Here is a 14,424-nt window from a genome sequence, read left to right as displayed (position 1 = left end):
TTTTAAAAAAAAATTATCACCAGAGGAATCTGACGAGGGGAAAGTTATGCCGACTAACTCTCCCCACGTGTCAGACCCTTTGACTCCCGCCCAAGTGACTCACGCTCAAATGGCGCCAAGTACATCTAGGGCGCCCATAGCGTTTACTTTACAAGACATGGTGGCAGTCATGGATAATACACTGTCAGCGGTATTAGCCAGACTACCTGAACTTAGAGGTTAGTGAGATAGCTCTGGGGTGAGACAAAATGCAGAGCATACTGACGCTTTAAGAACCATGTCTGATACTGCCTCACAATATGCAGAAGCTGAGGAAGGAGAGCTTCAGTCAGTGGTTGATGTTAATGACTCAGGAAAGATACCTGATTCTAATATTTCTACATTTAAATTTAAGCTTGAACACCTCCGCGTGTTACTTAGGGAGGTTTTAGCTGCTCTGAATGACTGTGATACCATTGCAGTGCCAGAGAAATTTTGTAGACTGGATAAATGCTTTGCAGTGCCGGTGTGTACTGATGTTTTTCCAATACCTAAAAGGTTTACAGAAATTATTAATAAGGAATGGGATAGACCAGGTGTGCCGTTCTCTTCCCTTCCTATTTTTAGAAAAATGTTTTCCAATAGATGCCACCACACGGGACTTATGGCAGACAGTCCCTAAGGTGGAGGGAGCAGTTTCTACTCTAGCAAAGCGTACTACTATCCCTGTCGAGGACAGTTGTGCTTTTTTAGAGCCAATGGATAAAAAATTAGAAGGTTACCTTAAGAAAATATTTATTCAACAAGGTTTTATCCTACAGCCCATTGCATGCATTGCCCCTGTCACTGCTGCTGCGGCGTACTGGTTTGAGTCTCTGGAAGACGCTTTACAGGTAGAGACTCCATTGGATGACATACTTGGCAAACTTAGAGCACTTAAGCTAGCCAATTATTTTATTTCTGATGCCATTGTTCATTTGAATAAACTAACGGCTAAGAATTCTGGTTTTGCTATACAGGCGCGCAGAGCGCTATGGCTTAAATCATGGTCAGCTGACGTGACTTTAAAATCTAAGCTACTTAACATTCCCTTCAAGGGGCAGACCCTATTCGGGCCTGGTTTGAAGGAGATTATTGCTGATATCATGGGAGGAAAAGGTTGTGCCCTTCCTCAGGACAGGTCCAAATCTAGGGCCAAACAGTCTAATTTTCGTGCCTTTCGAAACTTCAAGGCAGGTGCGGCATCAACTTCCTCTAATAATAAACAAGAGGGACCTTTTGCTCAATCCAAGATGGTCTGGAGACCAAACCAGACCTGGAAAAAAGGTAAGCAGGTCAAAAAGCCTGCTGCTGCCTCTAAGACAGCATGAAGGAACGACCCCCTATCCGGTAACGGATCTAGTAGGGGGCAGACTGTCACTCTTCGCCCAGGCGTGGGCAAGAGATGTTCAGGATCCCTGGGCGTTGGAAATTATATCCCAGGGATATCTTCTGGACTTCAAAGCTTCCCCCCCAAAAGGGAGATTTCACCTTTCACAATTATCTGCAAACCAGATAAAGAGTGAGGCATTCTTACACTGTGTACGAGACCTCCTAGTTATGGGAGTGATCCATCCAGTTTCAAAGGAGGAACAGGAACAGGGTTTTTACTCAAATCTGTTTGTGGTTCCCAAAAAAGAGGGAACCTTCAGACCGATTTTGGATCTAAAGATCTTAAACAAATTCCTCAAAGTTCCGTCGTTCAAGATGGAAACTATTCGTACCATCCTACCACTGATCCAGGAGGGTCAATATATGACTACAGTGGATCTAAAGGATGCTTATCTTCACTTTCCGATACACAAAGATCATCATCAGTTTCTCAGGTTTGCCTTTCAAGACAGGCATTACCAGTTGTAGCTCTTCCCTTTGGATTAGCTACAGCCCCAAGAATCTTTACAAAGGTGCTAGGGTCGCTTTTGGCGGTCCTAAGACCACGGGGCATAGCAGTAGCCCCTTATTTAGACGACATCCTGATACAGGCGTCAAACTTCCAAATTGCCAAGTCTCATACGGACGTAGTACTGGCATTTCTGAGGTCGCATGGGTGGAAAGTGAACGAGGAAAAGTGTTCTCTATCCCCACTCACAAGAGTTTCCTTTCTAGGGACTCTGATAGATTCTGTAGAAATGAAAATTTACCTTGACGGAGTCCAGGTTATCAAAGCTTCTAAATTCCTGTCGGGTTCTTCATTCCATTCCGTGCCCTTTGGTGGCTCAGTGTATGGAAGTAATCGGCTTAATGGTAGCAGCAATGGACATAGTGCCGTTTGCACGCTTACATCTCAGACCGCTACAACTATGCAGGCTCAGTCAGTGGAGCGGGGATTACACAGATTTGGCCCCTCAACTGAATCTGGACCAAGAGACCAGGGATCCTCTTCCCTGGTGGCTATCTCAGGTCCATCTGTCCAAAGGTATGACCTTTGCAGGCCAGATTGGACTATTGTAACAACAAATGCCAGCCTTCTAGGTTGGGGTGCAGTCTGGAACTCCCTGAAGGCTCAGGGATCGTGGACTCAGGAGGAGTCTCTCCTTCCAATAAATATTCTGGAACTAAGAGCGATATTCAAGGCTCTTCAGGTTTGGCCTCAGTTAGCAACTCTGAGGTACATCAGATTTCAGTCGGTCAACATCACGACTGTAGCTTACATCAACCATCGAGGGGGAACAAGAAGTTCCCTAGAGATGTTAGAAGTTTCAAAAATAATTCACTGGGCAGAGATTCACTCTTGCCACCTATCAGCTATCCATATCCCAGGTGTAGAGCACTGGGAGGCGGATTTTCTAAGTCGTCAGACTTTTCATCCGGGAGAGTGGGAACTCCATCCGGAGGTATTTGCACAACTGATTCTCCGTTGGGGCAAACCAGAACTGGATCTCATGGCGTCTCGCCAGAACGCCAAGCTTCCGTGTTACGGATCCAGGTCCAGGGATCCCAAGGCGACACTGATAGATACTCTTGCAGCGCCCTGGTCTTTCAACCTGGCTTATGTGTTTCCACCATTTCCTCTGCTCCCTCGACTGATTGCCAAGATCAAGCAGGAGAGAGCATCGGTGATTCTGATAGCACCTGCGTGGCCACGCAGGACCTGGTATGCAGATCTAGTGGACATGTCATCCTTTCCACCATGGTCTCTGCCTCTGAGACAGGACCTTCTACTTCAGGGTCCTTTCAACCATCCAAATCTAATTTCTCTGAGGCTGACTGCCTGGAGATTGAATGCTTGATTTTATCAAAGTGTGGCTTCTCCAAATCAGTTATTGATACCTTAATACAGGCACGAAAGCCTGTCAACAGGAAAATTTACCATAAGGTATGGCGTAGATATCTTTATTGGTGTGAATCCAAGGGTTACTCATGGAGTAAGATCAGGATTCCTAGGATTTTATCTTTTCTCCAAGAAGGTTTGGAAAAAGGATTGTCAGCTAGTTTCTTAAAGGGACAGATTTTTGCTCTGTCTATTCTTTTGCACTAGCGTCTGGCAGATGTTCCAGACGTTCAGGCATTTTGTCAGGCTTTAGTTTGAATCAAGCCTGTGTTTAAACCTGTTGCTCGACCATGGAGCTTAAACTTGGTTCTTAAGGTTCTTCAAGGAGTTCTGTTTGAACCTCTTCATTCCATAGATAAACTTTTATCTTGGAAAGTTCTTTTTTTTTTTTTTGGTAGCTATTTCCTCGGCTCGTAGAGTCTCTGAGCTATCTGCCTTACAATGTGATTCTCCTTATCTGATTTTTCATACGGATAAGGTAGTCCTGCGTACCAAACCTGGGTTCTTACCTAAGGTGGTATCTAACAAGAATATCAATCAAGAGATTGTGGTTCCATCCTTGTGTTACACAATCTGGACGTGGTCTGTGCTTTAAAGTTTTACTTACAAGCTACTAAAGATTTTTGTCAAACATCTGCTTTGTTTGTTGTCTACTCTGGACAGAGGAGAGGTCAAAAGGCTTTGGCAACCTCTTTTTCTTTTTGGCTAAGAAGCTTAATCCGCTTAGCCTATGAGACTGCTGGACAGCAGCCTCCTGATAGGATTACAGCTCATTCCACTAGAGCTGTGGCTTCCACTTGGGCCTTTAAAAATGAGGCTTCTGTTGAACAGATTTGCAAGGCGGCGACTTGGTCTTCGCTTTATACTTTTGCAAAATTTTACAAATTTGATACTTTTGCTTCTTCGGAGGCTATATTTGGGAGAAAGGTTTTACAGGCAGTGGTTCCTTCCATTTAAGTTCCTGCCTTGTCCCTCCCTTCATCCGTGTACTTTAGCTTTGGTATTGGTATCCCACAAGTAATGGATGATCCGTGGACTGGATACACCTTACAAGAGAAAACACAATTTATGCTTACCTGATAAATTTATTTCTCTTGTGGTGTATCCAGTCCACGGCCCGCCCTGTCATTTTAAGGCAGGTAATTTTTAAATTTAAACTACAGTAACCACTACACCCTATGGTTCCTCCTTTCTCGGCTTGTTTTCGGTCGAATGACTGGCTATGACAGTTAGGGGAGGAGCTATATTACAGCTCTGCTGTGGGTGTCCTCTTGCAACTTCCTGTTGGAAATGAGAATATCCAACAAGTAATGGATGATCCGTGGACTGGATACACCACAAGAGAAATAAATTTATCAGGTAAGCATAAATTGTGTTTTCTCACCAATGTTTGTTTTGTAAAAGATGGATATATATTTGATCTTCAGTGAATAGGTTACAGAGAAAGATTTAGGAACTAGAAAAACTGGAGACATTATAGATGAAAGTGAGACTGCAGAGGGTTATTAATAGAAAATTTCTAGCATTTTGTATCCCCAATATTGGGCTAGATTACAAGTAGAGAAGTATTTTCCACTTCCGCTAGGGCTATAACTCCACTAGAATTAAGATTTTTGCGCTAGTCGTGTTGCGTTCGTATTTGAAAGTAAACTGTTTTTACTCTAGCGCTAACCCGACTAGAGCAAAAATACGAACTTAGAAGAAAAAAAATATCAGTAGTTTAAATAAAGTAAAAATAAATGCAAAGTTTTAGTGTTTAAAAATATTTGGTCTTTGCCATGATATTTCCTTTCTGTTAAATCTAATTAAGGACAGCATACCTTTTTAATGTTGCTTATATCTATAAAGAGATATTTACAGAGAAAGATTTACATATATTTAGACTTTTAAACTGAAATGATTAATTTATCATTAATTTAAAAGAGTGATAAACATACTCAAATATGTTTTGTTTAGCTAAGGTAAAAAGTCACATTAAAGTACATTTTTTATTAGTATGCAAGGATAATGAGCTTGACCACACATTTCCAATTGTTCGTTCCTTAAACACCAATAAAGACAAGACCACCAAGTTGGGAGAGAAAAGGCTGCAGCTTATTTATTAAAACAAACCAAATAATAAATTAACATTTTAACTTAACTTTTTACAACATCTTTTTAACACACCTCAGTGCTTGCTTTACTTTACTATAAGCCCCCACCCCTTCCAGGACGGGGCGTCCACTCTCACCTTCCTTTGCTTGCACCTCCGTAAGTACCAGCCATACTCCTTTAGGAGTAAGCCTCAATAGAACATAGTAAGCACCCCCGTCATTGCTGCGACAACCACATATACTAACTATAGGGAGAGAGGGAGGGCTGGACACACTTCCTACCGTGCTGCTCCTGGAGGGACACCTGTGACCTCACTTCCTGCCAGGGGTTTATCAACCCCTGCCAACCATGCCCCCTTTTCTAACCATCCACTCCTGGGGAAGTGGGGGTCAAAGGTGTCCTCCTTCCATTCTGCTCATGCGGGCCTTACTTGACCCCACATTTCTAATTGTTCGTTCCTTAAACACCAATAAAGACAAGACCACCAAGTTGGGAGAGAAAAGGCCGCAGCTTATTTATTAAAACAAACCAAATAATAAATTAACATTTTAACTTAACTTTTTAGACCTTTTTAACACACCTCAGTGCTTGCTTTACTTTACTATAAGCCCCCACCCCTTCCAGGATGGGGCGTCCACTCTCATCTTCCTTTGCTTACACCTCCATAAGTACCAGCCATACTCCATTAGGCGTAAGCCTCAATAGAGCATAGCAAGCACCCCCACCACAACTCGCTCCTCAGCGAGTACCGCCACCTACAGCTAAGGCATTTTCAATCCCCTCTCGAAGCGTAAAATTAAACAAGTGCAACCCCACCTCATTGAGGTGCACTCCATCCTTCAGGTAAAAACATTTACCCGACTCTCCTTCAAACTCCACATGGCATAGGCCAAGCCCCCCAACCTTTTCACATACCCAGTTATCGTTCTACGTCTGGAAGCCTCCATCTTCTTGACATCCCATGCGGATTTCCATATACAACAGTGGGGGGTGGTGTGAGTGCTATCTATATAGGTATATGCTTAAATCCCTAAGTAGTCTTTTATAATCCCCAAATACAGACTATTGCAAAGAAAAAAAGGGGGGAGGGGGGATAAGCGCTCTGATAGGAGCAAACCTAAGGAGAACTAGAATAATGATATATATATATATATATATATATATATATATATATATATATATATATATATATATATATATATAAAGTGATCAAGATGTTGAATATACATATAAAAATATATATAAATTTATTAAACAGATTATCAAAAAATCTTTAGACGAAAAAAGAACGATGTCAAAATATAAATTTAATTTAAAATATATATGTCAGCAGTGTGTAAACAACAAACATTCAACATAGGACATACAGTATAAAATCAATGTTGGATGACTAATGTTAGTCTAAGATGCCGGCATCAAAAAATAGACTAGTAGTAGCAGATGAAGAAATATAATTTGTCAACTAAAATAAAATACACACAGTATTGGCGGTTAGTATTCTAAAATAGCAATAAGTATATATTAAAAACAATAATTCAAGGGACTTCCATATACATCTACTCTCAATTTCAGACCAAACAAACACCACCCCTAAACAACTGTACTAACCTATCCAGGCCCCTCTTAATTTAATCAATTAAGTCCTTTTGTGGCATAAACCCTAGGTTATTTCCCCCTGCGTGTAAAACTAAAAAAAATTTGGGGGGGAAAAAGTCTTGCATATTCCACCACCTTACCCACTACCTGTTCCCATTTCATTCCCCGTATCCCAAATCATCTCATAACTAGACGATCCCTAGGGAAACCCAGCTGCACCCCATCTTTCTTCACTGCCGCCGCCTTCCTCGCCCAGACAATCCAACACCTCCCTGGATCTGCCAAGTAAAATTGAAAACCAGTCAGCTACCCCACCTCATAACACCAAGCCCGGCCTCACATACCCCTGGAATCTCTCAGACCTCCACCTTCCAATCCTCCTAATCACCGCTGCCCCTAGCCCCAAATTCGCTACCTCAGTCGCCGCGCTGATCCTAAACGAATGCAACCCGAACTCAGGTCCCCTCAACCCCAAAATTCCCAACACCCTCCACATGATCGCTACAAATTGGAACCGCGATAACACCAACCTGTCCACGTGGACCAGCAACGGGCCCGCACTATGGTGGGCTACCCCCAGGAACTCCCGCACCATCCCCACCGGGCAACATTCACCCCCAATCTCCCTCCTGGTCCGTTTTCAAGCTCCTTACCCACAACTCTACCACCCCTTCCCTCAACACGATGTCCTGCCTCCCCAGGCCGCTAACATCCCGCCAATTCTTCCTCATCAAGTTGGACACCCTAAACGCCCCAAAGAAAGCCAATACAAATGCCGTTTTAAATAACAGTACTTTGAACCGTGAAGAACACACCATGCCCAGCCTCGCGACCAAACCTTGTAAGATTGCGAACGTCACCGGCCTACGCCCGTCTACCCATGATCCCCCCTACACATCCGGATTACAAAGACTTTTGTAAAAATCCTCGCTACCTATCAACTGAAACAGGGATGCTATTGCTGCCATCGTCTTTCAAATCTCAGAGGGTGACAGCCTCTACCTCTCCCATGAACCAATCCAGTCCAGCAAAACCCTTAAGCAACTATCCCTATCCTCATGCAGCTGCTCATCCCCCTACCTGAGCCACCACATCTTGCACACTCTGGCGTAAGCCCTCCATGTGTTGGGTGCCAGCACCCCTTTCACCAACCTCAACACTCCTGGCAACCCAGCAGCCACAGCTCCTTGGGACATATGATTCCTTCCTGATCCACCTCCAGGGCCACCTCTCAGAACTGATCCCACTGAAATTGTGACAAAGCATCAGAGATTACATTCAAACGCCCCAGAACATGCACTGCTCTGAAAGAGATATTGCACCGCAAGCACTCTAACACAAACACTCACAAGAGCCTTATCACTGCCGGCGAAATTGCCGTCAGGTGGTTGATTGCCCATACCACACCTTGGTTATCCGAATGGAAGCACACTCTTTTATTGCTCAACCGTTCGGGCCAGACCCGCAGGGCCACCACCAACGGAAACAGCTCCAAGAAAGTTAAATTCTTGGTCAACCCCCACTCCGCCCAAGGTTTCGGCCACTCCCCCACACACCACTGTCCATTCAAGTATGCTCTGAACCCCTGAGCCCCTGCCACATCCGTGTACAAACACAGCTGGTCAACCTTTTTCTTGCATTATCACCTTCCCATTGAAGTCCTCCAAGAAAATTTTCCACACCTTCAAATCCTCCTTAACCTCCTTTGACAGCCTAATATGGTGTCTCGGATTCGAAACCCCTACCGTCATCAGCGACAACCACCTGCAAAAAAAAGTCCAATGGGTATAATCCTGCAAGCAAAGTTCAGCTTTCCCAGAAGTGATTGGACGTCCCTGAGGGTAACCTTCTTGCTCCCTACCATTCTGTCAATCACCGTCCTAAGGTCCCGGACTTTGTCCTCCGGCAGCCTGCATTCCATTCTGACTGAATCCATCTGGATTCCCAGGAAACTCAATGAAGTCCCCGGCCCCTCTGATTTTTCTGCCGCTACCGGGATTCCAAATTCACGAGCCACCTGTCCAAAGACCCTGAACAACTGCTCACATACCGCCGAGCCGTACGGACCGACAAACAAGAAATCATCCAAGTAGTGAACTACCTATGAAATCCCCGCTCTTTGCTTCACCACCCACTCCACGAAGGAACTGAACCTCTCGAATTAGGAGCATGAAATGGAACATCCCATTGGGAGGCATAGGTTCATGAAAAAGGAATCCTCCAGCATACAACCCAACAGGTGATGACACCTTGGGTGTACTGGGAGCAGGCGAAAAGCTAATTCAATGTCGGCCTTCGCCATCAATGCTCCCCTCCCTGCTGCCCTCACCAACTCCACTGCCCTATCAAAAGACGCATACTTTACGGAAACCAATTCCGGATCAATACCATCGTTGACCGACAACCCTTTGGGGTATGACAGGCCCGGAACATTCTTGGAGACTACCCCCAATGGTGATATCCTCAAATTAGGTAAAAGAGGGTACTTGAATGGACCCGCCATCCTACCCAGCTTCACTTCCTTCCATATTATATCCCTTAATACCTCCGGGTGTTCCCTGGCCCACAAAACCCCCCGCCTCCTGTTCTCTATATGGAATTACAAAACCCGTACTGAAGCCTCATCCCCTGTGTGCCCCGTTTATGGCCGTTTATGGGCGTACTCCTCTAACTACGGCACCATCCTTTCGACCCTCACCGGCGTCCGTGCCCGCTGTACCCACGTCCCCTGCCCGGGTCCCTTGTCTACCCTTCTTGAAGTACTTTGCAAAGGAGTGGATTCCCCCGCAACCAGAACACTCGTGCTTGTATTTGCACGATGCCCCAAGTCTACACTGACCTTCATTAAACTGGAAACACAAACCTTTTCGGATTGCGTCCCAGCTCCACCTGAGCTTCCGCTCCCACTCATAGCCCGGAAAGGAATAATTCCCCCTCAAGGGGGTCATCATCTCCAATCATATCCCGATGTCCCTATCATCCCACCTCATCTCTGGACGCACCGCCATCCGCTGCCGGAAACCCTCATCGTATCTCCACCACACCATTACCCCATATGTCCTGTAAGCACTCTCTATCTCATCATAGTAACAAAACAGTGAGGCTCCCTGTTCTGGTGCCTTCTCACATATGACACTGGCCAAAATGCAGAAGGCCCGTGACCAGTTTCCAAAAGTCTTTGGCAACTTACGCCACCATTTCTTACGTTCCTCCTCCTCCTTCTTACCTTTTTCTTTCTCCTCCCCCTTGACCTCTAGGACATGCTCAAGGGGCAAAAAAGAGAAAATCTCCAAAAATTCCCATTTCCCTATTTGTCCCTCAGTTCGCTGGTCAAGTGTATCCCTAAAGGACCCACCGAACACAAGCATGGCCTCCTCAGTGCCCCTTCGGGGACCCAGACCACCTCGCTCCCACTCGCCGCTGGCACCCCTGATCCGCTCCCTGCACTCGCCTGCGGTACGCCCCCGGCCAGAATTGGCCCGGGGGGCACCCAAGCCGCTGCTACCGTGGTCCCCCTCTACCCCGGCCGTTCCAAGGCCGCCAATAAACCCTTCAAACCCGCAACCATTGCTTCCCTCTCACCAGTCACTGCCTCATTCATGCCGAGTGCCCCACCAGCCACCTCACCTGCTGGCTGCTGCACCGTCACTGGTCCGTCCGCCCACACTGGCATCGCCTCCTCCCTGTGGCTTCTGTCCCTTGTCCCCGTTCTCTCATCCCCTGCTGGTCTCCAGCCTCCTCTGAACCGTGTCCCTCCTGGCAGGTGATCTCCCCCTGCTTTATCTGCTCCTGTCATGGCTCCTCTCTACCCGAGTCCAGGTTGGGGATGCAGGTTGTCTTCCTCCTTGTGTCCTCTGACCTAGACCTCTGGAATACTCCTGAGGTCACCGGCCTGTCCCCCAGGGGTGGGTCCCTCCTCCCCGTCCTGCCTCCTGCACCTGTTGACTGTAATGTGGATATAGCAATAAGATCCCTCCCCCCAGAGCTCCCCCTAACTACTGACCCCCCCCCCTGGACCCCTGACACTGCCCCCCTCCACTCCGTTGAGGAGACAATAACTGTAAGATCTGCACCAAGGCGGACAGATCTCCTACCTGGCCAGCCGTCCCTGGTTCTGATGACGTCCCCTCGATAGGGTCCTCCTCCCTGAAGTCACCGCTAGCATCCAGTGGCATTTGGAGCCTCCTTGCCCCTCCATTCTTCCCTAGCAAACCCTGAAATATAGCACAAAATATTTAAACACCTACTCTGTCATAGCCATAATCCCCCCCCCCATTTTCTTCTTATTTATTTTTTTACTCCCGGGGGGGTGCACTAGTGATCCATTTTTTGGCCCAAGCTCTAGCAGATTCAGACCTAGTGCATTTGCAAGTGCCCTAAGATCACAGCTCTCTCTAAACATGTTGGTGACTTAATTGAGTGTCAAGAATTTAATATACTCACTGTCTCCCGCTAATCCCTAGCACCTCCTCAGTTCTGGGTCTGGCCCCTCTATCCTATGGTCCTCCCGAAACCCACGTGGTCACCGTGGATCGGCGCTCCCGCCCCTCACTTCACTTTCCGAACCCAGTTCTCAGGGCCTTATCCCCAGCCTAAATGTCCCCTCACACCTCTTTCTAAAACCCCCTTCTCCCAGCCTTATACCCGGCCACATATGCCCTCTATACCTCCGTCTAAAATGCCCTAGTCTCAAGGCCTTATTCCCTGCCCCCCGCTCACTAGGCCCGTGGCCCCGCTCACCTCACTTGGCTTTATTCCTGGCCACCACTACCTATTTCACCCCCAGCCTCTTGGTTCCCTCTCTCTCCGAACCCCTTATACCCCTCCACAAAGGCTCTACTGCCCTCTGCCAATGCCAGCACAATCTTCGATAGCTCAGTGGTGCCCCCAAAATCTTTGATAGCTCAGCTGACTTACCAGACTCCACGCCGCTCCTCCTGGCTCTCACCGCTCTCCCGCATCCTTTTGCTGCGCCCGGCTCCACTCGATGACGTATGTGGTGACATTTTATCACTGGAATTAGCTGTTATTGGGATCCCTTCCCCCAGGTACACCTTTCTCTCTGAACTATAGACACTCCCATTGGTCTTTTTGAGTGGCATTTGATAAGCCACTCCCTTTTGAATTGGGTTATAAAATATTGTAACACCAGAGCCTCTGCCTCTTCTTTTGTATCCTGCTCCTGCTAAAAGATGGATGATGCTGGACACAGAGAATCTGGCTAAGTATTTCTGGGATAATATTCTGTGTAGCACAATTGGGGTTAGTTTAGAAAAGTTGCCCTGTATCTTAAAATGTGGACTGTATCTGTAAAATAGATTGATATATATATACCTGTAAATATTTATCTTATTATTAACATATATTGATTCCTAAATAAACTGTTTGACAAATAATGGAGGATCCTCATATAGTTTATTTTCACAATTTATCTGTGTTGGTTTTAGTGGTACCACCATAGAGATTTAGTATATTATATTTAGTAGAAAGTAGAGATATTTTAAATTAATAGATAACCACATTTTGGCGGCCATGAAGTTGTAGACGAATCCATATGCCATTTAGTTTTGCAGGAATCAAATGAATGTTGATTTTATTTTAAATTTAACTGCAGTAAATGTAGATTTGATGTTTTATAGCAAAGTTTTTGTATGCAGTACTTTATTTAAAAAGCGCAAATAGTGGTTGGTTTTCAAAGGCCTGTTGTATGTCTCAAGAAAAGCATGGCTTTAAAAAACCTGTATTTCTGGTCTGTATAAATTTGCATTTTTGCATGGGGGAAGCAAATAATGGTTGGTTTCAGCAGGCCTGCTGTTTGTAGCTTACTGTGTTTGTGTTGAAAAGAGATTTAAAAAAAAAAAAAAGCATGTGATAAGAGGCAACCCTAAAAGGCTTAGAAATCAGCATATGAGCCTACCTATGTTTGGCTTCAACTTAGAATACCAAGAGAAAAAAAGCAAGTTTGATGATGGAAGTAAATTGTGAAGTTGATTATACTAGACTGTCCCTTTAACTCTTGTATTTTTCTTGTTTTTGGAAACTGGATACTTTTATTGTTGAGACAGTTTTCTATCAGTTTTCTAATGAATTTTAGAGACATGTGTTGTGTTGGTCCCATCTAAGTGTTTTTACAAACAAAAGCTTTACAGTACTATTTAATATCTGACACAGTAAGGTTAAAGTGATTGAATATAATGTCCATTTTTATAAAGATTGTAATATTCTTGCACATTTTTATTTATTTCTTTTTACAAAGGATTCCTTTCTGTGAATGTGTTACACCCAGAGCTGTAGCTTGCCCTATACATAAATTTAATTCTGAATTGTATGGGAAATTGTGTAGAATTTAAAGTTAAGAAAATTAAGCTTTGTTTTGGGTAACAAAGTTAAAAAATTTGCATTTCCTGTGTTTGGAGCAGATCCTGGAACCAAAACTACAGTTGAAATTAGCATTTAGAAGTTCTATAGAATCTTCCTGTACTTAAAATATTTTTATAATTTTTTTAATTAAGCATTGTTTTGGGTAACAAAGTTAAAAATTTGCATTTCCTGTGTTTGGAGCAGATCCTGGAACCAAAACTACAGTTGAAATTAGCATTTAGAAGAATCTTCCTGTACTTAAAATATTTTTATAATTTTTCCTCAATTTGGGAAAATATCAGTAAAAAGGATTCCTTGATTTGCTTTGTTCATTTATTTTATTTAGGTTAGTATTATTGATGGTTTACATCTTTTAAAAGAGAACAATATTTAATCTTTTAATTTTGTTCTGCTTAATTTCTGTTTAGTCTGGTTTTTCATTGCCCTATAGAGATGATAATTCCTTGCATTTGGTGCAGTTAAAATAGTCTGGCAAACTATGCTGTGAGAGACACACTATTCTAAGTCTGTTCCCCAGATTTAAAATAAAGAATAATGAGCAGTGGTTAGAAAAACTTAACTATACTACCACCTCTGCTGGAATGCTGACCTGCTTATAAACAGATCTAATTACTCCCTTCTACATGGTTTAACTGCTATGTCCTTTGTTGTGTAAAATTAGCATCTCAATGGTATCTTGTACATCCTGTGTTAACATTTAAAAAAAAAAAAAAAACTACTATGCTGTGAGAGACACACTATTCTAGTATATATATCATATATATATATATATATATATATATATATATATATATATATATATATATATATATATATATATATAGATATATATATAGATATATATATATATTTTTTTATTATTTTAGTTCTAACGGCTATCTGTTAAAAATATCTGGAAAAAACTATATTTCACAGGAAATCTGTGATTACTTTAACAATTACATTCATAAATATAATGGTCCATTCCTCATCCCAGAAGCTAAAAACAACAAGTGTGAAAGTGTTTTAGATATACTAACACAGGTATTAACTCTTAAAAAGATGAATAATAATAAAAGAAAATG

Source organism: Bombina bombina, chromosome 3 (assembly GCF_027579735.1).
Source record: "Bombina bombina isolate aBomBom1 chromosome 3, aBomBom1.pri, whole genome shotgun sequence".
Classification (NCBI taxonomy): Eukaryota; Metazoa; Chordata; class Amphibia; order Anura; family Bombinatoridae; genus Bombina; species Bombina bombina.
This window is presented reverse-complemented; position numbering follows the sequence as displayed.